Here is a 21055-nt window from a genome sequence, read left to right on the forward strand (position 1 = left end):
TCAGTGCAACTCATCATTTTGGTCTCCAATTCTCAAACTCAAATTCTCACCCACGGAGGATTAAATGAGAATCTTTCTTGTTTAACACTGGAATGGGGTGGTGCACTGTTCACTACCCGAAGATACTGCCACATCGGGTCAATGCATAGGGCGACAGAAGCAAGCTTCCAAATCAGCTCCCTTTCTCAAAAATCCATTTAATTTATGGTCCCCAGATAGGGAACGTATGTATCAGTATGTGCTCACAAGTCACCCAAGTGCAAGTATTCACACAAAAAAAAACGTGCCTCAGGATGCGATCTGTCGCAAGATCCTTTCTTTTTTTACACTTGATCTAAGCCAAAAGGCCTAGAGGGGATAACCGGGAAAGGGGTGGACCCAACCATGTCCCCTTCATGAGCACTCACATTACTCATAGGAATGGAAGGAAGGCTGGCAGCCAACCAGCCTCCCATACACTTTCTGGGTGGGTGGCAGTCAGCCACCCATACATACATACAGCACAGGCTAAACCCACATCATCACTTAAAAAAAGGACAGGCGACCATTGCACTCTGATGGAGCATTTAGCAATGCAATCCATAGCCTGGCTTTTGCCTGAACCCCCATCACTCCTCCTCTTGCATATAAGACAATATTTCAGATCTGCATATGAAAACAACACGCCTACCTTTGTTGCACATAGCTGCCTGCCTGTCTCTAGTTACCCCACTGGCTGTAGCTGCGTCCCTTCCGACATGGAATAACACCAACTGTAACGATAAACTGAAAATTAACAGTATAAACCTGCATCATTTTGGACTCTGGTATTTGCTGAATCCGGGTGACCTGACAATCGATGGTGGTGCCGCTGGTGATTCTGGCCTTCTTGGAATCTGTTGGGCCTATGTGTTAGCTCACACATCACTTGGGTATCCATGGTAACTACCACTCATCTGCAGTTTACATCTAGCCCGTGGCATTGAATGGCATTTTAAAAGTGCTAAGGGTCCTGGTGCAATAATCCTCCCATGAGGATCAGCCTCAACGGCTTTGTAGATTGCACTCATGTCAGCAACTCCATATACATTTTTTTTTCTTCATGCTTCTTTCTTCATCCTTTTTTCTTTCTGTCATTCAGACTTTCATTCATTTGATCTCTCTCACTCACTTGCTTTAACTCATTTGTTCTCACTCACTCACTCACTCACTCACTCAATCACTCACTCACTCATTCACTCTCACTCACTCTCACTCTCTCACTCACTCGCTCACTAAGTCAGTCTCTCTCTCTCTCTCTCTTTTTCTTTATATATATATTTTTTTCCGTCTTCTTCTTCTTCTTCTTCTTCTTCTTCAGACCCTGTCATAGCACTAATGCCTTTCCAATACCACCAGCAGATGGAGACACTCCATTGCAACATTGGTTGTGAGCAGCAGTTTCTAAAAACAAATGCCTCATGGCGGATTTCCCATCCATCAATGGATGGTAAATTTTGTTTTTATCATTCACTGACCACAGAAACCAATGCATGGTCAAGCAACAGCAATGACACACCCTTGTGTATAGGCATGAGACCCTCATGTCATTTAACAGGATTCAGCACCACCCACAAGACAGCTACCTGTCATGTCATGTCAAACCTGCACAGGTGTGCTAGATTATTATTATTTAGTTTTATTTTATTTTTTTACACCAATCAGTGTGCAAACATGGTCATTAAAACGCTAAATGAATAGACGTTCATAAACCAGTCAGTGCAACTCATCATTTTGGTCTCCAATTCTCAAACTCAAATTCTCACCCACGGAGGATTAAATGAGAATCTTTCTTGTTTAACACTGGAATGGGGTGGTGCACTGTTCACTACCCGAAGATACTGCCACATCGGGTCAATGCATAGGGCGACAGAAGCAAGCTTCCAAATCAGCTCCCTTTCTCAAAAATCCATTTAATTTATGGTCCCCAGATAGGGAACGTATGTATCAGTATGTGCTCACAAGTCACCCAAGTGCAAGTATTCACACAAAAAAAAACGTGCCTCAGGATGCGATCTGTCGCAAGATCCTTTCTTTTTTTACACTTGATCTAAGCCAAAAGGCCTAGAGGGGATAACCGGGAAAGGGGTGGACCCAACCATGTCCCCTTCATGAGCACTCACATTACTCATAGGAATGGAAGGAAGGCTGGCAGCCAACCAGCCTCCCATACACTTTCTGGGTGGGTGGCAGTCAGCCACCCATACATACATACAGCACAGGCTAAACCCACATCATCACTTAAAAAAAGGACAGGCGACCATTGCACTCTGATGGAGCATTTAGCAATGCAATCCATAGCCTGGCTTTTGCCTGAACCCCCATCACTCCTCCTCTTGCATATAAGACAATATTTCAGATCTGCATATGAAAACAACACGCCTACCTTTGTTGCACATAGCTGCCTGCCTGTCTCTAGTTACCCCACTGGCTGTAGCTGCGTCCCTTCCGACATGGAATAACACCAACTGTAACGATAAACTGAAAATTAACAGTATAAACCTGCATCATTTTGGACTCTGGTATTTGCTGAATCCGGGTGACCTGACAATCGATGGTGGTGCCGCTGGTGATTCTGGCCTTCTTGGAATCTGTTGGGCCTATGTGTTAGCTCACACATCACTTGGGTATCCATGGTAACTACCACAACATGGTCATCTGCAGTTTACATCTAGCCCGTGGCATTGAATGGCATTTTAAAAGTGCTAAGGGTCCTGGTGCAATAATCCTCCCATGAGGATCAGCCTCAACGGCTTTGTAGATTGCACTCATGTCAGCAACTCCATATACATTTTTTTTTCTTCATGCTTCTTTCTTCATCCTTTTTTCTTTCTGTCATTCAGACTTTCATTCATTCGATCTCTCTCACTCACTTGCTTTAACTCATTTGTTCTCACTCACTCACTCACTCACTCAATCACTCACTCACTCATTCACTCTCACTCACTCTCACTCTCTCACTCACTCGCTCACTAAGTCAGTCTCTCTCTCTCTCTCTCTTTTTCTTTTTATATATATTTTTTTCCGTCTTCTTCTTCTTCTTCTTCTTCTTCTTCTTCTTCAGACCCTGTCATAGCACTAATGCCTTTCCAATACCACCAGCAGATGGAGACACTCCATTGCAACATTGGTTGTGAGCAGCAGTTTCTAAAAACAAATGCCTCATGGCGGATTTCCCATCCATCAATGGATGGTAAATTTTGTTTTTATCATTCACTGACCACAGAAACCAATGCATGGTCAAGCAACAGCAATGACACACCCTTGTGTATAGGCATGAGACCCTCATGTCATTTAACAGGATTCAGCACCACCCACAAGACAGCTACCTGTCATGTCATGTCAAACCTGCACAGGTGTGCTAGATTATTATTATTTAGTTTTATTTTATTTTTTTACACCAATCAGTGTGCAAACATGGTCATTAAAACGCTAAATGAATAGACGTTCATAAACCAGTCAGTGCAACTCATCATTTTGGTCTCCAATTCTCAAACTCAAATTCTCACCCACGGAGGATTAAATGAGAATCTTTCTTGTTTAACACTGGAATGGGGTGGTGCACTGTTCACTACCCGAAGATACTGCCACATCGGGTCAATGCATAGGGCGACAGAAGCAAGCTTCCAAATCAGCTCCCTTTCTCAAAAATCCATTTAATTTATGGTCCCCAGATAGGGAACGTATGTATCAGTATGTGCTCACAAGTCACCCAAGTGCAAGTATTCACACAAAAAAAAACGTGCCTCAGGATGCGATCTGTCGCAAGATCCTTTCTTTTTTAACACTTGATCTAAGCCAAAAGGCCTAGAGGGGATAACCGGGAAAGGGGTGGACCCAACCATGTCCCCTTCATGAGCACTCACATTACTCATAGGAATGGAAGGAAGGCTGGCAGCCAACCAGCCTCCCATACACTTTCTGGGTGGGTGGCAGTCAGCCACCCATACATTCATACAGCACAGGCTAAACCCACATCATCACTTAAAAAAAGGACAGGCGACCATTGCACTCTGATGGAGCATTTAGCAATGCAATCCATAGCCTGGCTTTTGCCTGAACCCCCATCACTCCTCCTCTTGCATATAAGACAATATTTCAGATCTGCATATGAAAACAACACGCCTACCTTTGTTGCACATAGCTGCCTGCCTGTCTCTAGTTACCCCACTGGCTGTAGCTGCGTCCCTTCCGACATGGAATAACACCAACTGTAACGATAAACTGAAAATTAACAGTATAAACCTGCATCATTTTGGACTCTGGTATTTGCTGAATCCGGGTGACCTGACAATCGATGGTGGTGCCGCTGGTGATTCTGGCCTTCTTGGAATCTGTTGGGCCTATGTGTTAGCTCACACATCACTTGGGTATCCATGGTAACTACCACAACATGGTCATCTGCAGTTTACATCTAGCCCGTGGCATTGAATGGCATTTTAAAAGTGCTAAGGGTCCTGGTGCAATAATCCTCCCATGAGGATCAGCCTCAACGGCTTTGTAGATTGCACTCATGTCAGCAACTCCATATACATTTTTTTTTCTTCATGCTTCTTTCTTCATCCTTTTTTCTTTCTGTCATTCAGACTTTCATTCATTCGATCTCTCTCACTCACTTGCTTTAACTCATTTGTTCTCACTCACTCACTCACTCAATCACTCACTCACTCATTCACTCTCACTCACTCTCACTCTCTCACTCACTCGCTCACTAAGTCAGTCTCTCTCTCTCTCTCTCTTTTTATATATATTTTTTTCCGTCTTCTTCTTCTTCTTCTTCTTCTTCTTCTTCAGACCCTGTCATAGCACTAATGCCTTTCCAATACCACCAGCAGATGGAGACACTCCATTGCAACATTGGTTGTGAGCAGCAGTTTCTAAAAACAAATGCCTCATGGCGGATTTCCCATCCATCAATGGATGGTAAATTTTGTTTTTATCATTCACTGACCACAGAAACCAATGCATGGTCAAGCAACAGCAATGACACACCCTTGTGTATAGGCATGAGACCCTCATGTCATTTAACAGGATTCAGCACCACCCACAAGACAGCTACCTGTCATGTCATGTCAAACCTGCACAGGTGTGCTAGATTATTATTATTTAGTTTTATTTTATTTTTTTACACCAATCAGTGTGCAAACATGGTCATTAAAACGCTAAATGAATAGACGTTCATAAACCAGTCAGTGCAACTCATCATTTTGGTCTCCAATTCTCAAACTCAAATTCTCACCCACGGAGGATTAAATGAGAATCTTTCTTGTTTAACACTGGAATGGGGTGGTGCACTGTTCACTACCCGAAGATACTGCCACATCGGGTCAATGCATAGGGCGACAGAAGCAAGCTTCCAAATCAGCTCCCTTTCTCAAAAATCCATTTAATTTATGGTCCCCAGATAGGGAACGTATGTATCAGTATGTGCTCACAAGTCACCCAAGTGCAAGTATTCACACAAAAAAAAACGTGCCTCAGGATGCAATCTGTCGCAAGATCCTTTCTTTTTTTACACTTGATCTAAGCCAAAAGGCCTAGAGGGGATAACCGGGAAAGGGGTGGACCCAACCATGTCCCCTTCATGAGCACTCACATTACTCATAGGAATGGAAGGAAGGCTGGCAGCCAACCAGCCTCCCATACACTTTCTGGGTGGGTGGCAGTCAGCCACCCATACATACATACAGCACAGGCTAAACCCACATCATCACTTAAAAAAAGGACAGGCGACCATTGCACTCTGATGGAGCATTTAGCAATGCAATCCATAGCCTGGCTTTTGCCTGAACCCCCATCACTCCTCCTCTTGCATATAAGACAATATTTCAGATCTGCATATGAAAACAACACGCCTACCTTTGTTGCACATAGCTGCCTGCCTGTCTCTAGTTACCCCACTGGCTGTAGCTGCGTCCCTTCCGACATGGAATAACACCAACTGTAACGATAAACTGAAAATTAACAGTATAAACCTGCATCATTTTGGACTCTGGTATTTGCTGAATCCGGGTGACCTGACAATCGATGGTGGTGCCGCTGGTGATTCTGGCCTTCTTGGAATCTGTTGGGCCTATGTGTTAGCTCACACATCACTTGGGTATCCATGGTAACTACCACAACATGGTCATCTGCAGTTTACATCTAGCCCGTGGCATTGAATGGCATTTTAAAAGTGCTAAGGGTCCTGGTGCAATAATCCTCCCATGAGGATCAGCCTCAACGGCTTTGTAGATTGCACTCATGTCAGCAACTCCATATACATTTTTTTTTCTTCATGCTTCTTTCTTCATCCTTTTTTCTTTCTGTCATTCAGACTTTCATTCATTCGATCTCTCTCACTCACTTGCTTTAACTCATTTGTTCTCACTCACTCACTCACTCAATCACTCACTCACTCATTCACTCTCACTCACTCTCACTCTCTCACTCACTCGCTCACTAAGTCAGTCTCTCTCTCTCTCTCTCTTTTTATATATATTTTTTTCCGTCTTCTTCTTCTTCTTCTTCTTCTTCTTCAGACCCTGTCATAGCACTAATGCCTTTCCAATACCACCAGCAGATGGAGACACTCCATTGCAACATTGGTTGTGAGCAGCAGTTTCTAAAAACAAATGCCTCATGGCGGATTTCCCATCCATCAATGGATGGTAAATTTTGTTTTTATCATTCACTGACCACAGAAACCAATGCATGGTCAAGCAACAGCAATGACACACCCTTGTGTATAGGCATGAGACCCTCATGTCATTTAACAGGATTCAGCACCACCCACAAGACAGCTACCTGTCATGTCATGTCAAACCTGCACAGGTGTTCTAGATTATTATTATTTAGTTTTATTTTATTTTTTTACACCAATCAGTGTGCAAACATGGTCATTAAAACGCTAAATGAATAGACGTTCATAAACCAGTCAGTGCAACTCATCATTTTGGTCTCCAATTCTCAAACTCAAATTCTCACCCACGGAGGATTAAATGAGAATCTTTCTTGTTTAACACTGGAATGGGGTGGTGCACTGTTCACTACCCGAAGATACTGCCACATCGGGTCAATGCATAGGGCGACAGAAGCAAGCTTCCAAATCAGCTCCCTTTCTCAAAAATCCATTTAATTTATGGTCCCCAGATAGGGAACGTATGTATCAGTATGTGCTCACAAGTCACCCAAGTGCAAGTATTCACACAAAAAAAAACGTGCCTCAGGATGCGATCTGTCGCAAGATCCTTTCTTTTTTTACACTTGATCTAAGCCAAAAGGCCTAGAGGGGATAACCGGGAAAGGGGTGGACCCAACCATGTCCCCTTCATGAGCACTCACATTACTCATAGGAATGGAAGGAAGGCTGGCAGCCAACCAGCCTCCCATACACTTTCTGGGTGGGTGGCAGTCAGCCACCCATACATACATACAGCACAGGCTAAACCCACATCATCACTTAAAAAAAGGACAGGCGACCATTGCACTCTGATGGAGCATTTAGCAATGCAATCCATAGCCTGGCTTTTGCCTGAACCCCCATCACTCCTCCTCTTGCATATAAGACAATATTTCAGATCTGCATATGAAAACAACACGCCTACCTTTGTTGCACATAGCTGCCTGCCTGTCTCTAGTTACCCCACTGGCTGTAGCTGCGTCCCTTCCGACATGGAATAACACCAACTGTAACGATAAACTGAAAATTAACAGTATAAACCTGCATCATTTTGGACTCTGGTATTTGCTGAATCCGGGTGACCTGACAATCGATGGTGGTGCCGCTGGTGATTCTGGCCTTCTTGGAATCTGTTGGGCCTATGTGTTAGCTCACACATCACTTGGGTATCCATGGTAACTACCACAACATGGTCATCTGCAGTTTACATCTAGCCCGTGGCATTGAATGGCATTTTAAAAGTGCTAAGGGTCCTGGTGCAATAATCCTCCCATGAGGATCAGCCTCAACGGCTTTGTAGATTGCACTCATGTCAGCAACTCCATATACATTTTTTTTTCTTCATGCTTCTTTCTTCATCCTTTTTTCTTTCTGTCATTCAGACTTTCATTCATTCGATCTCTCTCACTCACTTGCTTTAACTCATTTGTTCTCACTCACTCACTCACTCACTCACTCAATCACTCACTCACTCATTCACTCTCACTCACTCTCACTCTCTCACTCACTCGCTCACTAAGTCAGTCTCTCTCTCTCTCTCTCTTTTTCTTTTTATATATATTTTTTTCCGTCTTCTTCTTCTTCTTCTTCTTCTTCTTCTTCTTCAGACCCTGTCATAGCACTAATGCCTTTCCAATACCACCAGCAGATGGAGACACTCCATTGCAACATTGGTTGTGAGCAGCAGTTTCTAAAAACAAATGCCTCATGGCGGATTTCCCATCCATCAATGGATGGTAAATTTTGTTTTTATCATTCACTGACCACAGAAACCAATGCATGGTCAAGCAACAGCAATGACACACCCTTGTGTATAGGCATGAGACCCTCATGTCATTTAACAGGATTCAGCACCACCCACAAGACAGCTACCTGTCATGTCATGTCAAACCTGCACAGGTGTGCTAGATTATTATTATTTAGTTTTATTTTATTTTTTTACACCAATCAGTGTGCAAACATGGTCATTAAAACGCTAAATGAATAGACGTTCATAAACCAGTCAGTGCAACTCATCATTTTGGTCTCCAATTCTCAAACTCAAATTCTCACCCACGGAGGATTAAATGAGAATCTTTCTTGTTTAACACTGGAATGGGGTGGTGCACTGTTCACTACCCGAAGATACTGCCACATCGGGTCAATGCATAGGGCGACAGAAGCAAGCTTCCAAATCAGCTCCCTTTCTCAAAAATCCATTTAATTTATGGTCCCCAGATAGGGAACGTATGTATCAGTATGTGCTCACAAGTCACCCAAGTGCAAGTATTCACACAAAAAAAAAACGTGCCTCAGGATGCGATCTGTCGCAAGATCCTTTCTTTTTTTACACTTGATCTAAGCCAAAAGGCCTAGAGGGGATAACCGGGAAAGGGGTGGACCCAACCATGTCCCCTTCATGAGCACTCACATTACTCATAGGAATGGAAGGAAGGCTGGCAGCCAACCAGCCTCCCATACACTTTCTGGGTGGGTGGCAGTCAGCCACCCATACATACATACAGCACAGGCTAAACCCACATCATCACTTAAAAAAAGGACAGGCGACCATTGCACTCTGATGGAGCATTTAGCAATGCAATCCATAGCCTGGCTTTTGCCTGAACCCCCATCACTCCTCCTCTTGCATATAAGACAATATTTCAGATCTGCATATGAAAACAACACGCCTACCTTTGTTGCACATAGCTGCCTGCCTGTCTCTAGTTACCCCACTGGCTGTAGCTGCGTCCCTTCCGACATGGAATAACACCAAATGTAACGATAAACTGAAAATTAACAGTATAAACCTGCATCATTTTGGACTCTGGTATTTGCTGAATCCGGGTGACCTGACAATCGATGGTGGTGCCGCTGGTGATTCTGGCCTTCTTGGAATCTGTTGGGCCTATGTGTTAGCTCACACATCACTTGGGTATCCATGGTAACTACCACAACATGGTCATCTGCAGTTTACATCTAGCCCGTGGCATTGAATGGCATTTTAAAAGTGCTAAGGGTCCTGGTGCAATAATCCTCCCATGAGGATCAGCCTCAACGGCTTTGTAGATTGCACTCATGTCAGCAACTCCATATACATTTTTTTTTCTTCATGCTTCTTTCTTCATCCTTTTTTCTTTCTGTCATTCAGACTTTCATTCATTCGATCTCTCTCACTCACTTGCTTTAACTCATTTGTTCTCACTCACTCACTCACTCACTCAATCACTCACTCACTCATTCACTCTCACTCACTCTCACTCTCTCACTCACTCGCTCACTAAGTCAGTCTCTCTCTCTCTCTCTCTTTTTCTTTTTATATATATTTTTTTCCGTCTTCTTCTTCTTCTTCTTCTTCTTCTTCTTCTTCAGACCCTGTCATAGCACTAATGCCTTTCCAATACCACCAGCAGATGGAGACACTCCATTGCAACATTGGTTGTGAGCAGCAGTTTCTAAAAACAAATGCCTCATGGCGGATTTCCCATCCATCAATGGATGGTAAATTTTGTTTTTATCATTCACTGACCACAGAAACCAATGCATGGTCAAGCAACAGCAATGACACACCCTTGTGTATAGGCATGAGACCCTCATGTCATTTAACAGGATTCAGCACCACCCACAAGACAGCTACCTGTCATGTCATGTCAAACCTGCACAGGTGTGCTAGATTATTATTATTTAGTTTTATTTTATTTTTTTACACCAATCAGTGTGCAAACATGGTCATTAAAACGCTAAATGAATAGACGTTCATAAACCAGTCAGTGCAACTCATCATTTTGGTCTCCAATTCTCAAACTCAAATTCTCACTCACGGAGGATTAAATAAGAATCTTTCTTGTTTAACACTGGAATGGGGTGGTGCACTGTTCACTACCCGAAGATACTGCCACATCGGGTCAATGCATAGGGCGACAGAAGCAAGCTTCCAAATCAGCTCCCTTTCTCAAAAATCCATTTAATTTATGGTCCCCAGATAGGGAACGTATGTATCAGTATGTGCTCACAAGTCACCCAAGTGCAAGTATTCACACAAAAAAAAACGTGCCTCAGGATGCGATCTGTCGCAAGATCCTTTCTTTTTTTACACTTGATCTAAGCCAAAAGGCCTAGAGGGGATAACCGGGAAAGGGGTGGACCCAACCATGTCCCCTTCATGAGCACTCACATTACTCATAGGAATGGAAGGAAGGCTGGCAGCCAACCAGCCTCCCATACACTTTCTGGGTGGGTGGCAGTCAGCCACCCATACATACATACAGCACAGGCTAAACCCACATCATCACTTAAAAAAAGGACAGGCGACCATTGCACTCTGATGGAGCATTTAGCAATGCAATCCATAGCCTGGCTTTTGCCTGAACCCCCATCACTCCTCCTCTTGCATATAAGACAATATTTCAGATCTGCATATGAAAACAACACGCCTACCTTTGTTGCACATAGCTGCCTGCCTGTCTCTAGTTACCCCACTGGCTGTAGCTGCGTCCCTTCCGACATGGAATAACACCAACTGTAACGATAAACTGAAAATTAACAGTATAAACCTGCATCATTTTGGACTCTGGTATTTGCTGAATCCGGGTGACCTGACAATGGATGGTGGTGCCGCTGGTGATTCTGGCCTTCTTGGAATCTGTTGGGCCTATGTGTTAGCTCACACATCACTTGGGTATCCATGGTAACTACCACAACATGGTCATCTGCAGTTTACATCTAGCCCGTGGCATTGAATGGCATTTTAAAAGTGCTAAGGGTCCTGGTGCAATAATCCTCCCATGAGGATCAGCCTCAACGGCTTTGTAGATTGCACTCATGTCAGCAACTCCATATACATTTTTTTTTCTTCATGCTTCTTTCTTCATCCTTTTTTCTTTCTGTCATTCAGACTTTCATTCATTCGATCTCTCTCACTCACTTGCTTTAACTCATTTGTTCTCACTCACTCACTCACTCACTCAATCACTCACTCACTCATTCACTCTCACTCACTCTCACTCTCTCACTCACTCGCTCACTAAGTCAGTCTCTCTCTCTCTCTCTCTCTTTTTCTTTTTATATATATTTTTTTCCGTCTTCTTCTTCTTCTTCTTCTTCTTCTTCTTCTTCTTCAGACCCTGTCATAGCACTAATGCCTTTCCAATACCACCAGCAGATGGAGACACTCCATTGCAACATTGGTTGTGAGCAGCAGTTTCTAAAAACAAATGCCTCATGGCGGATTTCCCATCCATCAATGGATGGTAAATTTTGTTTTTATCATTCACTGACCACAGAAACCAATGCATGGTCAAGCAACAGCAATGACACACCCTTGTGTATAGGCATGAGACCCTCATGTCATTTAACAGGATTCAGCACCACCCACAAGACAGCTACCTGTCATGTCATGTCAAACCTGCACAGGTGTGCTAGATTATTATTATTTAGTTTTATTTTATTTTTTTACACCAATCAGTGTGCAAACATGGTCATTAAAACGCTAAATGAATAGACGTTCATAAACCAGTCAGTGCAACTCATCATTTTGGTCTCCAATTCTCAAACTCAAATTCTCACCCACGGAGGATTAAATGAGAATCTTTCTTGTTTAACACTGGAATGGGGTGGTGCACTGTTCACTACCCGAAGATACTGCCACATCGGGTCAATGCATAGGGCGACAGAAGCAAGCTTCCAAATCAGCTCCCTTTCTCAAAAATCCATTTAATTTATGGTCCCCAGATAGGGAACGTATGTATCAGTATGTGCTCACAAGTCACCCAAGTGCAAGTATTCACACAAAAAAAAACGTGCCTCAGGATGCGATCTGTCGCAAGATCCTTTCTTTTTTTACACTTGATCTAAGCCAAAAGGCCTAGAGGGGATAACCGGGAAAGGGGTGGACCCAACCATGTCCCCTTCATGAGCACTCACATTACTCATAGGAATGGAAGGAAGGCTGGCAGCCAACCAGCCTCCCATACACTTTCTGGGTGGGTGGCAGTCAGCCACCCATACATACATACAGCACAGGCTAAACCCACATCATCACTTAAAAAAAGGACAGGCGACCATTGCACTCTGATGGAGCATTTAGCAATGCAATCCATAGCCTGGCTTTTGCCTGAACCCCCATCACTCCTCCTCTTGCATATAAGACAATATTTCAGATCTGCATATGAAAACAACACGCCTACCTTTGTTGCACATAGCTGCCTGCCTGTCTCTAGTTACCCCACTGGCTGTAGCTGCGTCCCTTCCGACATGGAATAACACCAACTGTAACGATAAACTGAAAATTAACAGTATAAACCTGCATCATTTTGGACTCTGGTATTTGCTGAATCCGGGTGACCTGACAATCGATGGTGGTGCCGCTGGTGATTCTGGCCTTCTTGGAATCTGTTGGGCCTATGTGTTAGCTCACACATCACTTGGGTATCCATGGTAACTACCACAACATGGTCATCTGCAGTTTACATCTAGCCCGTGGCATTGAATGGCATTTTAAAAGTGCTAAGGGTCCTGGTGCAATAATCCTCCCATGAGGATCAGCCTCAACGGCTTTGTAGATTGCACTCATGTCAGCAACTCCATATACATTTTTTTTTCTTCATGCTTCTTTCTTCATCCTTTTTTCTTTCTGTCATTCAGACTTTCATTCATTCGATCTCTCTCACTCACTTGCTTTAACTCATTTGTTCTCACTCACTCACTCACTCACTCAATCACTCACTCACTCATTCACTCTCACTCACTCTCTCACTCACTCGCTCACTAAGTCAGTCTCTCTCTCTCTCTCTCTCTTTTTCTTTTTATATATATTTTTTTCCGTCTTCTTCTTCTTCTTCTTCTTCTTCAGACCCTGTCATAGCACTAATGCCTTTCCAATACCACCAGCAGATGGAGACACTCCATTGCAACATTGGTTGTGAGCAGCAGTTTCTAAAAACAAATGCCTCATGGCGGATTTCCCATCCATCAATGGATGGTAAATTTTGTTTTTATCATTCACTGACCACAGAAACCAATGCATGGTCAAGCAACAGCAATGACACACCCTTGTGTATAGGCATGAGACCCTCATGTCATTTAACAGGATTCAGCACCACCCACAAGACAGCTACCTGTCATGTCATGTCAAACCTGCACAGGTGTGCTAGATTATTATTATTTAGTTTTATTTTATTTTTTTACACCAATCAGTGTGCAAACATGGTCATTAAAACGCTAAATGAATAGACGTTCATAAACCAGTCAGTGCAACTCATCATTTTGGTCTCCAATTCTCAAACTCAAATTCTCACCCACGGAGGATTAAATGAGAATCTTTCTTGTTTAACACTGGAATGGGGTGGTGCACTGTTCACTACCCGAAGATACTGCCACATCGGGTCAATGCATAGGGCGACAGAAGCAAGCTTCCAAATCAGCTCCCTTTCTCAAAAATCCATTTAATTTATGGTCCCCAGATAGGGAACGTATGTATCAGTATGTGCTCACAAGTCACCCAAGTGCAAGTATTCACACAAAAAAAAAACGTGCCTCAGGATGCGATCTGTCGCAAGATCCTTTCTTTTTTTACACTTGATCTAAGCCAAAAGGCCTAGAGGGGATAACCGGGAAAGGGGTGGACCCAACCATGTCCCCTTCATGAGCACTCACATTACTCATAGGAATGGAAGGAAGGCTGGCAGCCAACCAGCCTCCCATACACTTTCTGGGTGGGTGGCAGTCAGCCACCCATACATACATACAGCACAGGCTAAACCCACATCATCACTTAAAAAAAGGACAGGCGACCATTGCACTCTGATGGAGCATTTAGCAATGCAATCCATAGCCTGGCTTTTGCCTGAACCCCCATCACTCCTCCTCTTGCATATAAGACAATATTTCAGATCTGCATATGAAAACAACACGCCTACCTTTGTTGCACATAGCTGCCTGCCTGTCTCTAGTTACCCCACTGGCTGTAGCTGCGTCCCTTCCGACATGGAATAACACCAACTGTAACGATAAACTGAAAATTAACAGTATAAACCTGCATCATTTTGGACTCTGGTATTTGCTGAATCCGGGTGACCTGACAATCGATGGTGGTGCCGCTGGTGATTCTGGCCTTCTTGGAATCTGTTGGGCCTATGTGTTAGCTCACACATCACTTGGGTATCCATGGTAACTACCACAACATGGTCATCTGCAGTTTACATCTAGCCCGTGGCATTGAATGGCATTTTAAAAGTGCTAAGGGTCCTGGTGCAATAATCCTCCCATGAGGATCAGCCTCAATGGCTTTGTAGATTGCACTCATGTCAGCAACTCCATATACATTTTTTTTTCTTCATGCTTCTTTCTTCATCCTTTTTTCTTTCTGTCATTCAGACTTTCATTCATTCGATCTCTCTCACTCACTTGCTTTAACTCATTTGTTCTCACTCACTCACTCACTCACTCAATCACTCACTCACTCATTCACTCTCACTCTCTCACTCACTCGCTCACTAAGTCAGTCTCTCTCTCTCTCTCTCTTTTTCTTTTTATATATATTTTTTTCCGTCTTCTTCTTCTTCTTCTTCTTCTTCTTCTTCTTCTTCAGACCCTGTCATAGCACTAATGCCTTTCCAATACCACCAGCAGATGGAGACACTCCATTGCAACATTGGTTGTGAGCAGCAGTTTCTAAAAACAAATGCCTCATGGCGGATTTCCCATCCATCAATGGATGGTAAATTTTGTTTTTATCATTCACTGACCACAGAAACCAATGCATGGTCAAGCAACAGCAATGACACACCCTTGTGTATAGGCATGAGACCCTCATGTCATTTAACAGGATTCAGCACCACCCACAAGACAGCTACCTGTCATGTCATGTCAAACCTGCACAGGTGTGCTAGATTATTATTATTTAGTTTTATTTTATTTTTTTACACCAATCAGTGTGCAAACATGGTCATTAAAACGCTAAATGAATAGACGTTCATAAACCAGTCAGTGCAACTCATCATTTTGGTCTCCAATTCTCAAACTCAAATTCTCACCCACGGAGGATTAAATGAGAATCTTTCTTGTTTAACACTGGAATGGGGTGGTGCACTGTTCACTACCCGAAGATACTGCCACATCGGGTCAATGCATAGGGCGACAGAAGCAAGCTTCCAAATCAGCTCCCTTTCTCAAAAATCCATTTAATTTATGGTCCCCAGATAGGGAACGTATGTATCAGTATGTGCTCACAAGTCACCCAAGTGCAAGTATTCACACAAAAAAAAACGTGCCTCAGGATGCGATCTGTCGCAAGATCCTTTCTTTTTTTACACTTGATCTAAGCCAAAAGGCCTAGAGGGGATAACCGGGAAAGGGGTGGACCCAACCATGTCCCCTTCATGAGCACTCACATTACTCATAGGAATGGAAGGAAGGCTGGCAGCCAACCAGCCTCCCATACACTTTCTGGGTGGGTGGCAGTCAGCCACCCATACATACATACAGCACAGGCTAAACCCACATCATCACTTAAAAAAAGGACAGGCGACCATTGCACTCTGATGGAGCATTTAGCAATGCAATCCATAGCCTGGCTTTTGCCTGAACCCCCATCACTCCTCCTCTTGCATATAAGACAATATTTCAGATCTGCATATGAAAACAACACGCCTACCTTTGTTGCACATAGCTGCCTGCCTGTCTCTAGTTACCCCACTGGCTGTAGCTGCGTCCCTTCCGACATGGAATAACACCAACTGTAACGATAAACTGAAAATTAACAGTATAAACCTGCATCATTTTGGACTCTGGTATTTGCTGAATCCGGGTGACCTGACAATCGATGGTGGTGCCGCTGGTGATTCTGGCCTTCTTGGAATCTGTTGGGCCTATGTGTTAGCTCACACATCACTTGGGTATCCATGGTAACTACCACAACATGGTCATCTGCAGTTTACATCTAGCCCGTGGCATTGAATGGCATTTTAAAAGTGCTAAGGGTCCTGGTGCAATAATCCTCCCATGAGGATCAGCCTCAACGGCTTTGTAGATTGCACTCATGTCAGCAACTCCATATACATTTTTTTTTCTTCATGCTTCTTTCTTCATCCTTTTTTCTTTCTGTCATTCAGACTTTCATTCATTCGATCTCTCTCACTCACTTGCTTTAACTCATTTGTTCTCACTCACTCATTCACTCTCACTCACTCTCACTCTCTCACTCACTCGCTCACTAAGTCAGTCTCTCTCTCTCTCTCTCTTTTTCTTTTTATATATATTTTTTTCCGTCTTCTTCTTCTTCTTCTTCTTCTTCTTCAGACCCTGTCATAGCACTAATGCCTTTCCAATACCACCAGCAGATGGAGACACTCCATTGCAACATTGGTTGTGAGCAGCAGTTTCTAAAAACAAATGCCTCATGGCGGATTTCCCATCCATCAATGGATGGTAAATTTTGTTTTTATCATTCACTGACCACAGAAACCAATGCATGGTCAAGCAACAGCAATGACACACCCTTGTGTATAGGCATGAGACCCTCATGTCATTTAACAGGATTCAGCACCACCCACAAGACAGCTACCTGTCATGTCATGTCAAACCTGCACAGGTGTGCTAGATTATTATTATTTAGTTTTATTTTATTTTTTTACACCAATCAGTGTGCAAACATGGTCATTAAAACGCTAAATGAATAGACGTTCATAAACCAGTCAGTGCAACTCATCATTTTGGTCTCCAATTCTCAAACTCAAATTCTCACCCACGGAGGATTAAATGAGAATCTTTCTTGTTTAACACTGGAATGGGGTGGTGCACTGTTCACTACCCGAAGATACTGCCACATCGGGTCAATGCATAGGGCGACAGAAGCAAGCTTCCAAATCAGCTCCCTTTCTCAAAAATCCATTTAATTTATGGTCCCCAGATAGGGAACGTATGTATCAGTATGTGCTCACAAGTCACCCAAGTGCAAGTATTCACACAAAAAAAAACGTGCCTCAGGATGCGATCTGTCGCAAGATCCTTTCTTTTTTTACACTTGATCTAAGCCAAAAGGCCTAGAGGGGATAACCGGGAAAGGGGTGGACCCAACCATGTCCCCTTCATGAGCACTCACATTACTCATAGGAATGGAAGGAAGGCTGGCAGCCAACCAGCCTCCCATACACTTTCTGGGTGGGTGGCAGTCAGCCACCCATACATACATACAGCACAGGCTAAACCCACATCATCACTTAAAAAAAGGACAGGCGACCATTGCACTCTGATGGAGCATTTAGCAATGCAATCCATAGCCTGGCTTTTGCCTGAACCCCCATCACTCCTCCTCTTGCATATAAGACAATATTTCAGATCTGCATATGAAAACAACACGCCTACCTTTGTTGCACATAGCTGCCTGCCTGTCTCTAGTTACCCCACTGGCTGTAGCTGCGTCCCTTCCGACATGGAATAACACCAACTGTAACGATAAACTGAAAATTAACAGTATAAACCTGCATCATTTTGGACTCTGGTATTTGCTGAATCCGGGTGACCTGACAATCGATGGTGGTGCCGCTGGTGATTCTGGCCTTCTTGGAATCTGTTGGGCCTATGTGTTAGCTCACACATCACTTGGGTATCCATGGTAACTACCACAACATGGTCATCTGCAGTTTACATCTAGCCCGTGGCATTGAATGGCATTTTAAAAGTGCTAAGGGTCCTGGTGCAATAATCCTCCCATGAGGATCAGCCTCAACGGCTTTGTAGATTGCACTCATGTCAGCAACTCCATATACATTTTTTTTTCTTCATGCTTCTTTCTTCATCCTTTTTTCTTTCTGTCATTCAGACTTTCATTCATTCGATCTCTCTCACTCACTTGCTTTAACTCATTTGTTCTCACTCACTCACTCACTCACTCAATCACTCACTCACTCATTCACTCTCACTCACTCTCACTCTCTCACTCACTCGCTCACTAAGTCAGTCTCTCTCTCTCTCTTTTTCTTTTTATATATATTTTTTTCCGTCTTCTTCTTCTTCTTCTTCTTCTTCTTCTTCAGACCCTGTCATAGCACTAATGCCTTTCCAATACCACCAGCAGATGGAGACACTCCATTGCAACATTGGTTGTGAGCAGCAGTTTCTAAAAACAAATGCCTCATGGCGGATTTCCCATCCATCAATGGATGGTAAATTTTGTTTTTATCATTCACTGACCACAGAAACCAATGCATGGTCAAGCAACAGCAATGACACACCCTTGTGTATAGGCATGAGACCCTCATGTCATTTAACAGGATTCAGCACCACCCACAAGACAGCTACCTGTCATGTCATGTCAAACCTGCACAGGTGTGCTAGATTATTATTATTTAGTTTTATTTTATTTTTTTACACCAATCAGTGTGCAAACATGGTCATTAAAACGCTAAATGAATAGACGTTCATAAACCAGTCAGTGCAACTCATCATTTTGGTCTCCAATTCTCAAACTCAAATTCTCACCCACGGAGGATTAAATGAGAATCTTTCTTGTTTAACACTGGAATGGGGTGGTGCACTGTTCACTACCCGAAGATACTGCTACGCCGAGCGCTCCGGGTCCCCGCTCCTCCCCGGAGCGCTCGCTTCACTCTCCCCGCGGCAGCGCTCCGGTCACGTCCTCTGACCCGGGGCGCTGCGATTCCGCTGCCAGCCGGGATGCGATTCGCGATGCGGGTAGCGCCCGCTCGCGATGCGCACCCCGGCTCCCCTACCTGACTCGCTCTCCGTCTGTTCTGTCCCGGCGCGCGCGGCCCCGCTCCCTAGGGCGCGCGCGCGCCGGGTCTCTGCGATTTAAAGGGCCACTGCGCCGCTGATTGGCGCAGTGGTTCCAATTAGTGTGTTCACCTGTGCACTTCCCTATATCACCTCACTTCCCCTGCACTCCCTTGCCGGATCTTGTTGCCTTAGTGCCAGTGAAAGCGTTCCTTGTGTGTTCCTTGCCTGTGTTTCCAGACCTTCTGCCGTTGCCCCTGACTACGATCCTTGCTGCCTGCCCCGACCTTCTGCTACGTCCGACCTTGCTTTTGCCTACTCCCTTGTACCGCGCCTATCTTCAGCAGCCAGAGAGGTGAGCCGTTGCTAGTGGATACGACCTGGTCACTACCGCCGCAGCAAGACCATCCCGCTTTGCGGCGGGCTCTGGTGAAAACCAGTAGTGGCTTAGAACCGGTCCACTAGCACGGTCCACGCCAATCCCTCTCTGGCACAGAGGATCCACTACCTGCCAGCCGGCATCGTGACAGATACTGCCACATCGGGTCAATGCATAGGGCGACAGAAGCAAGCTTCCAAATCAGCTCCCTTTCTCAAAAATCCATTTAATTTATGGTCCCCAGATAGGGAACGTATGTATCAGTATGTGCTCACAAGTCACCCAAGTGCAAGTATTCACACAAAAAAAAACGTGCCTCAGGATGCGATCTGTCGCAAGATCCTTTCTTTTTTTACACTTGATCTAAGCCAAAAGGCCTAGAGGGGATAACCGGGAAAGGGGTGGACCCAACCATGTCCCCTTCATGAGCACTCACATTACTCATAGGAATGGAAGGAAGGAAGGCTGGCAGCCAACCAGCCTCCCATACACTTTCTGGGTGGGTGGCAGTCAGCCACCCATACATACATACAGCACAGGCTAAACCCACATCATCACTTAAAAAAAGGACAGGCGACCATTGCACTCTGATGGAGCATTTAGCAATGCAATCCATAGCCTGGCTTTTGCCTGAACCCCCATCACTCCTCCTCTTGCATATAAGACAATATTTCAGATCTGCATATGAAAACAACACGCCTACCTTTGTTGCACATAGCTGCCTGCCTGTCTCTAGTTACCCCACTGGCTGTAGCTGCGTCCCTTCCGACATGGAATAACACCAACTGTAACGATAAACTGAAAATTAACAGTATAAACCTGCATCATTTTGGACTCTGGTATTTGCTGAATCCGGGTGACCTGACAATCGATGGTGGTGCCGCTGGTGATTCTGGCCTTCTTGGAATCTGTTGGGCCTATGTGTTAGCTCACACATCACTTGGGTATCCATGGTAACTACCACAACATGGTCATCTGCAGTTTACATCTAGCCCGTGGCATTGAATGGCATTTTAAAAGTGCTAAGGGTCCTGGTGCAATAATCCTCCCATGAGGATCAGCCTCAACGGCTTTGTAGATTGCACTCATGTCAGCAACTCCATATACATTTTTTTTTCTTCATGCTTCTTTCTTCATCCTTTTTTCTTTCTGTCATTCAGACTTTCATTCATTCGATCTCTCTCACTCACTTGCTTTAACTCATTTGTTCTCACTCACTCACTCACTCACTCAATCACTCACTCACTCATTCACTCTCACTCACTCTCACTCTCTCACTCACTCGCTCA

General features: G+C 44.1%; 12 pseudogenes; all 12 read right to left on the reverse strand.

Annotated features, from left to right (window-relative positions):
- Nucleotides 1-95: 95 nt before the first annotated feature.
- Nucleotides 96-359, reverse strand: LOC130332816 (U2 spliceosomal RNA; annotated as a pseudogene).
- A 1470-nt stretch (nt 360-1829) lies between these two features.
- On the reverse strand, nt 1830-2093 carry LOC130332817 (U2 spliceosomal RNA; annotated as a pseudogene).
- Nucleotides 2094-3572: 1479 nt separating this feature from the next.
- LOC130332919 (U2 spliceosomal RNA) lies at nt 3573-3836 on the reverse strand (annotated as a pseudogene).
- A 1466-nt stretch (nt 3837-5302) lies between these two features.
- On the reverse strand, nt 5303-5566 carry LOC130332820 (U2 spliceosomal RNA; annotated as a pseudogene).
- A 1463-nt stretch (nt 5567-7029) lies between these two features.
- Nucleotides 7030-7293, reverse strand: LOC130332818 (U2 spliceosomal RNA; annotated as a pseudogene).
- Nucleotides 7294-8776: 1483 nt separating this feature from the next.
- Nucleotides 8777-9041, reverse strand: LOC130332904 (U2 spliceosomal RNA; annotated as a pseudogene).
- A 1479-nt stretch (nt 9042-10520) lies between these two features.
- On the reverse strand, nt 10521-10784 carry LOC130332819 (U2 spliceosomal RNA; annotated as a pseudogene).
- Nucleotides 10785-12268: 1484 nt separating this feature from the next.
- LOC130332821 (U2 spliceosomal RNA) lies at nt 12269-12532 on the reverse strand (annotated as a pseudogene).
- Nucleotides 12533-13998: 1466 nt separating this feature from the next.
- On the reverse strand, nt 13999-14263 carry LOC130332905 (U2 spliceosomal RNA; annotated as a pseudogene).
- Nucleotides 14264-15735: 1472 nt separating this feature from the next.
- LOC130332822 (U2 spliceosomal RNA) lies at nt 15736-15999 on the reverse strand (annotated as a pseudogene).
- A 1445-nt stretch (nt 16000-17444) lies between these two features.
- On the reverse strand, nt 17445-17708 carry LOC130332824 (U2 spliceosomal RNA; annotated as a pseudogene).
- A 2190-nt stretch (nt 17709-19898) lies between these two features.
- LOC130332938 (U2 spliceosomal RNA) lies at nt 19899-20154 on the reverse strand (annotated as a pseudogene).
- Between the last annotated feature and the right edge of the window lie 901 nt (nt 20155-21055).

This window comes from Hyla sarda, unplaced genomic scaffold (genome assembly GCF_029499605.1).
Source record: "Hyla sarda isolate aHylSar1 unplaced genomic scaffold, aHylSar1.hap1 scaffold_391, whole genome shotgun sequence".
Taxonomy (NCBI): domain Eukaryota; kingdom Metazoa; phylum Chordata; class Amphibia; order Anura; family Hylidae; genus Hyla; species Hyla sarda.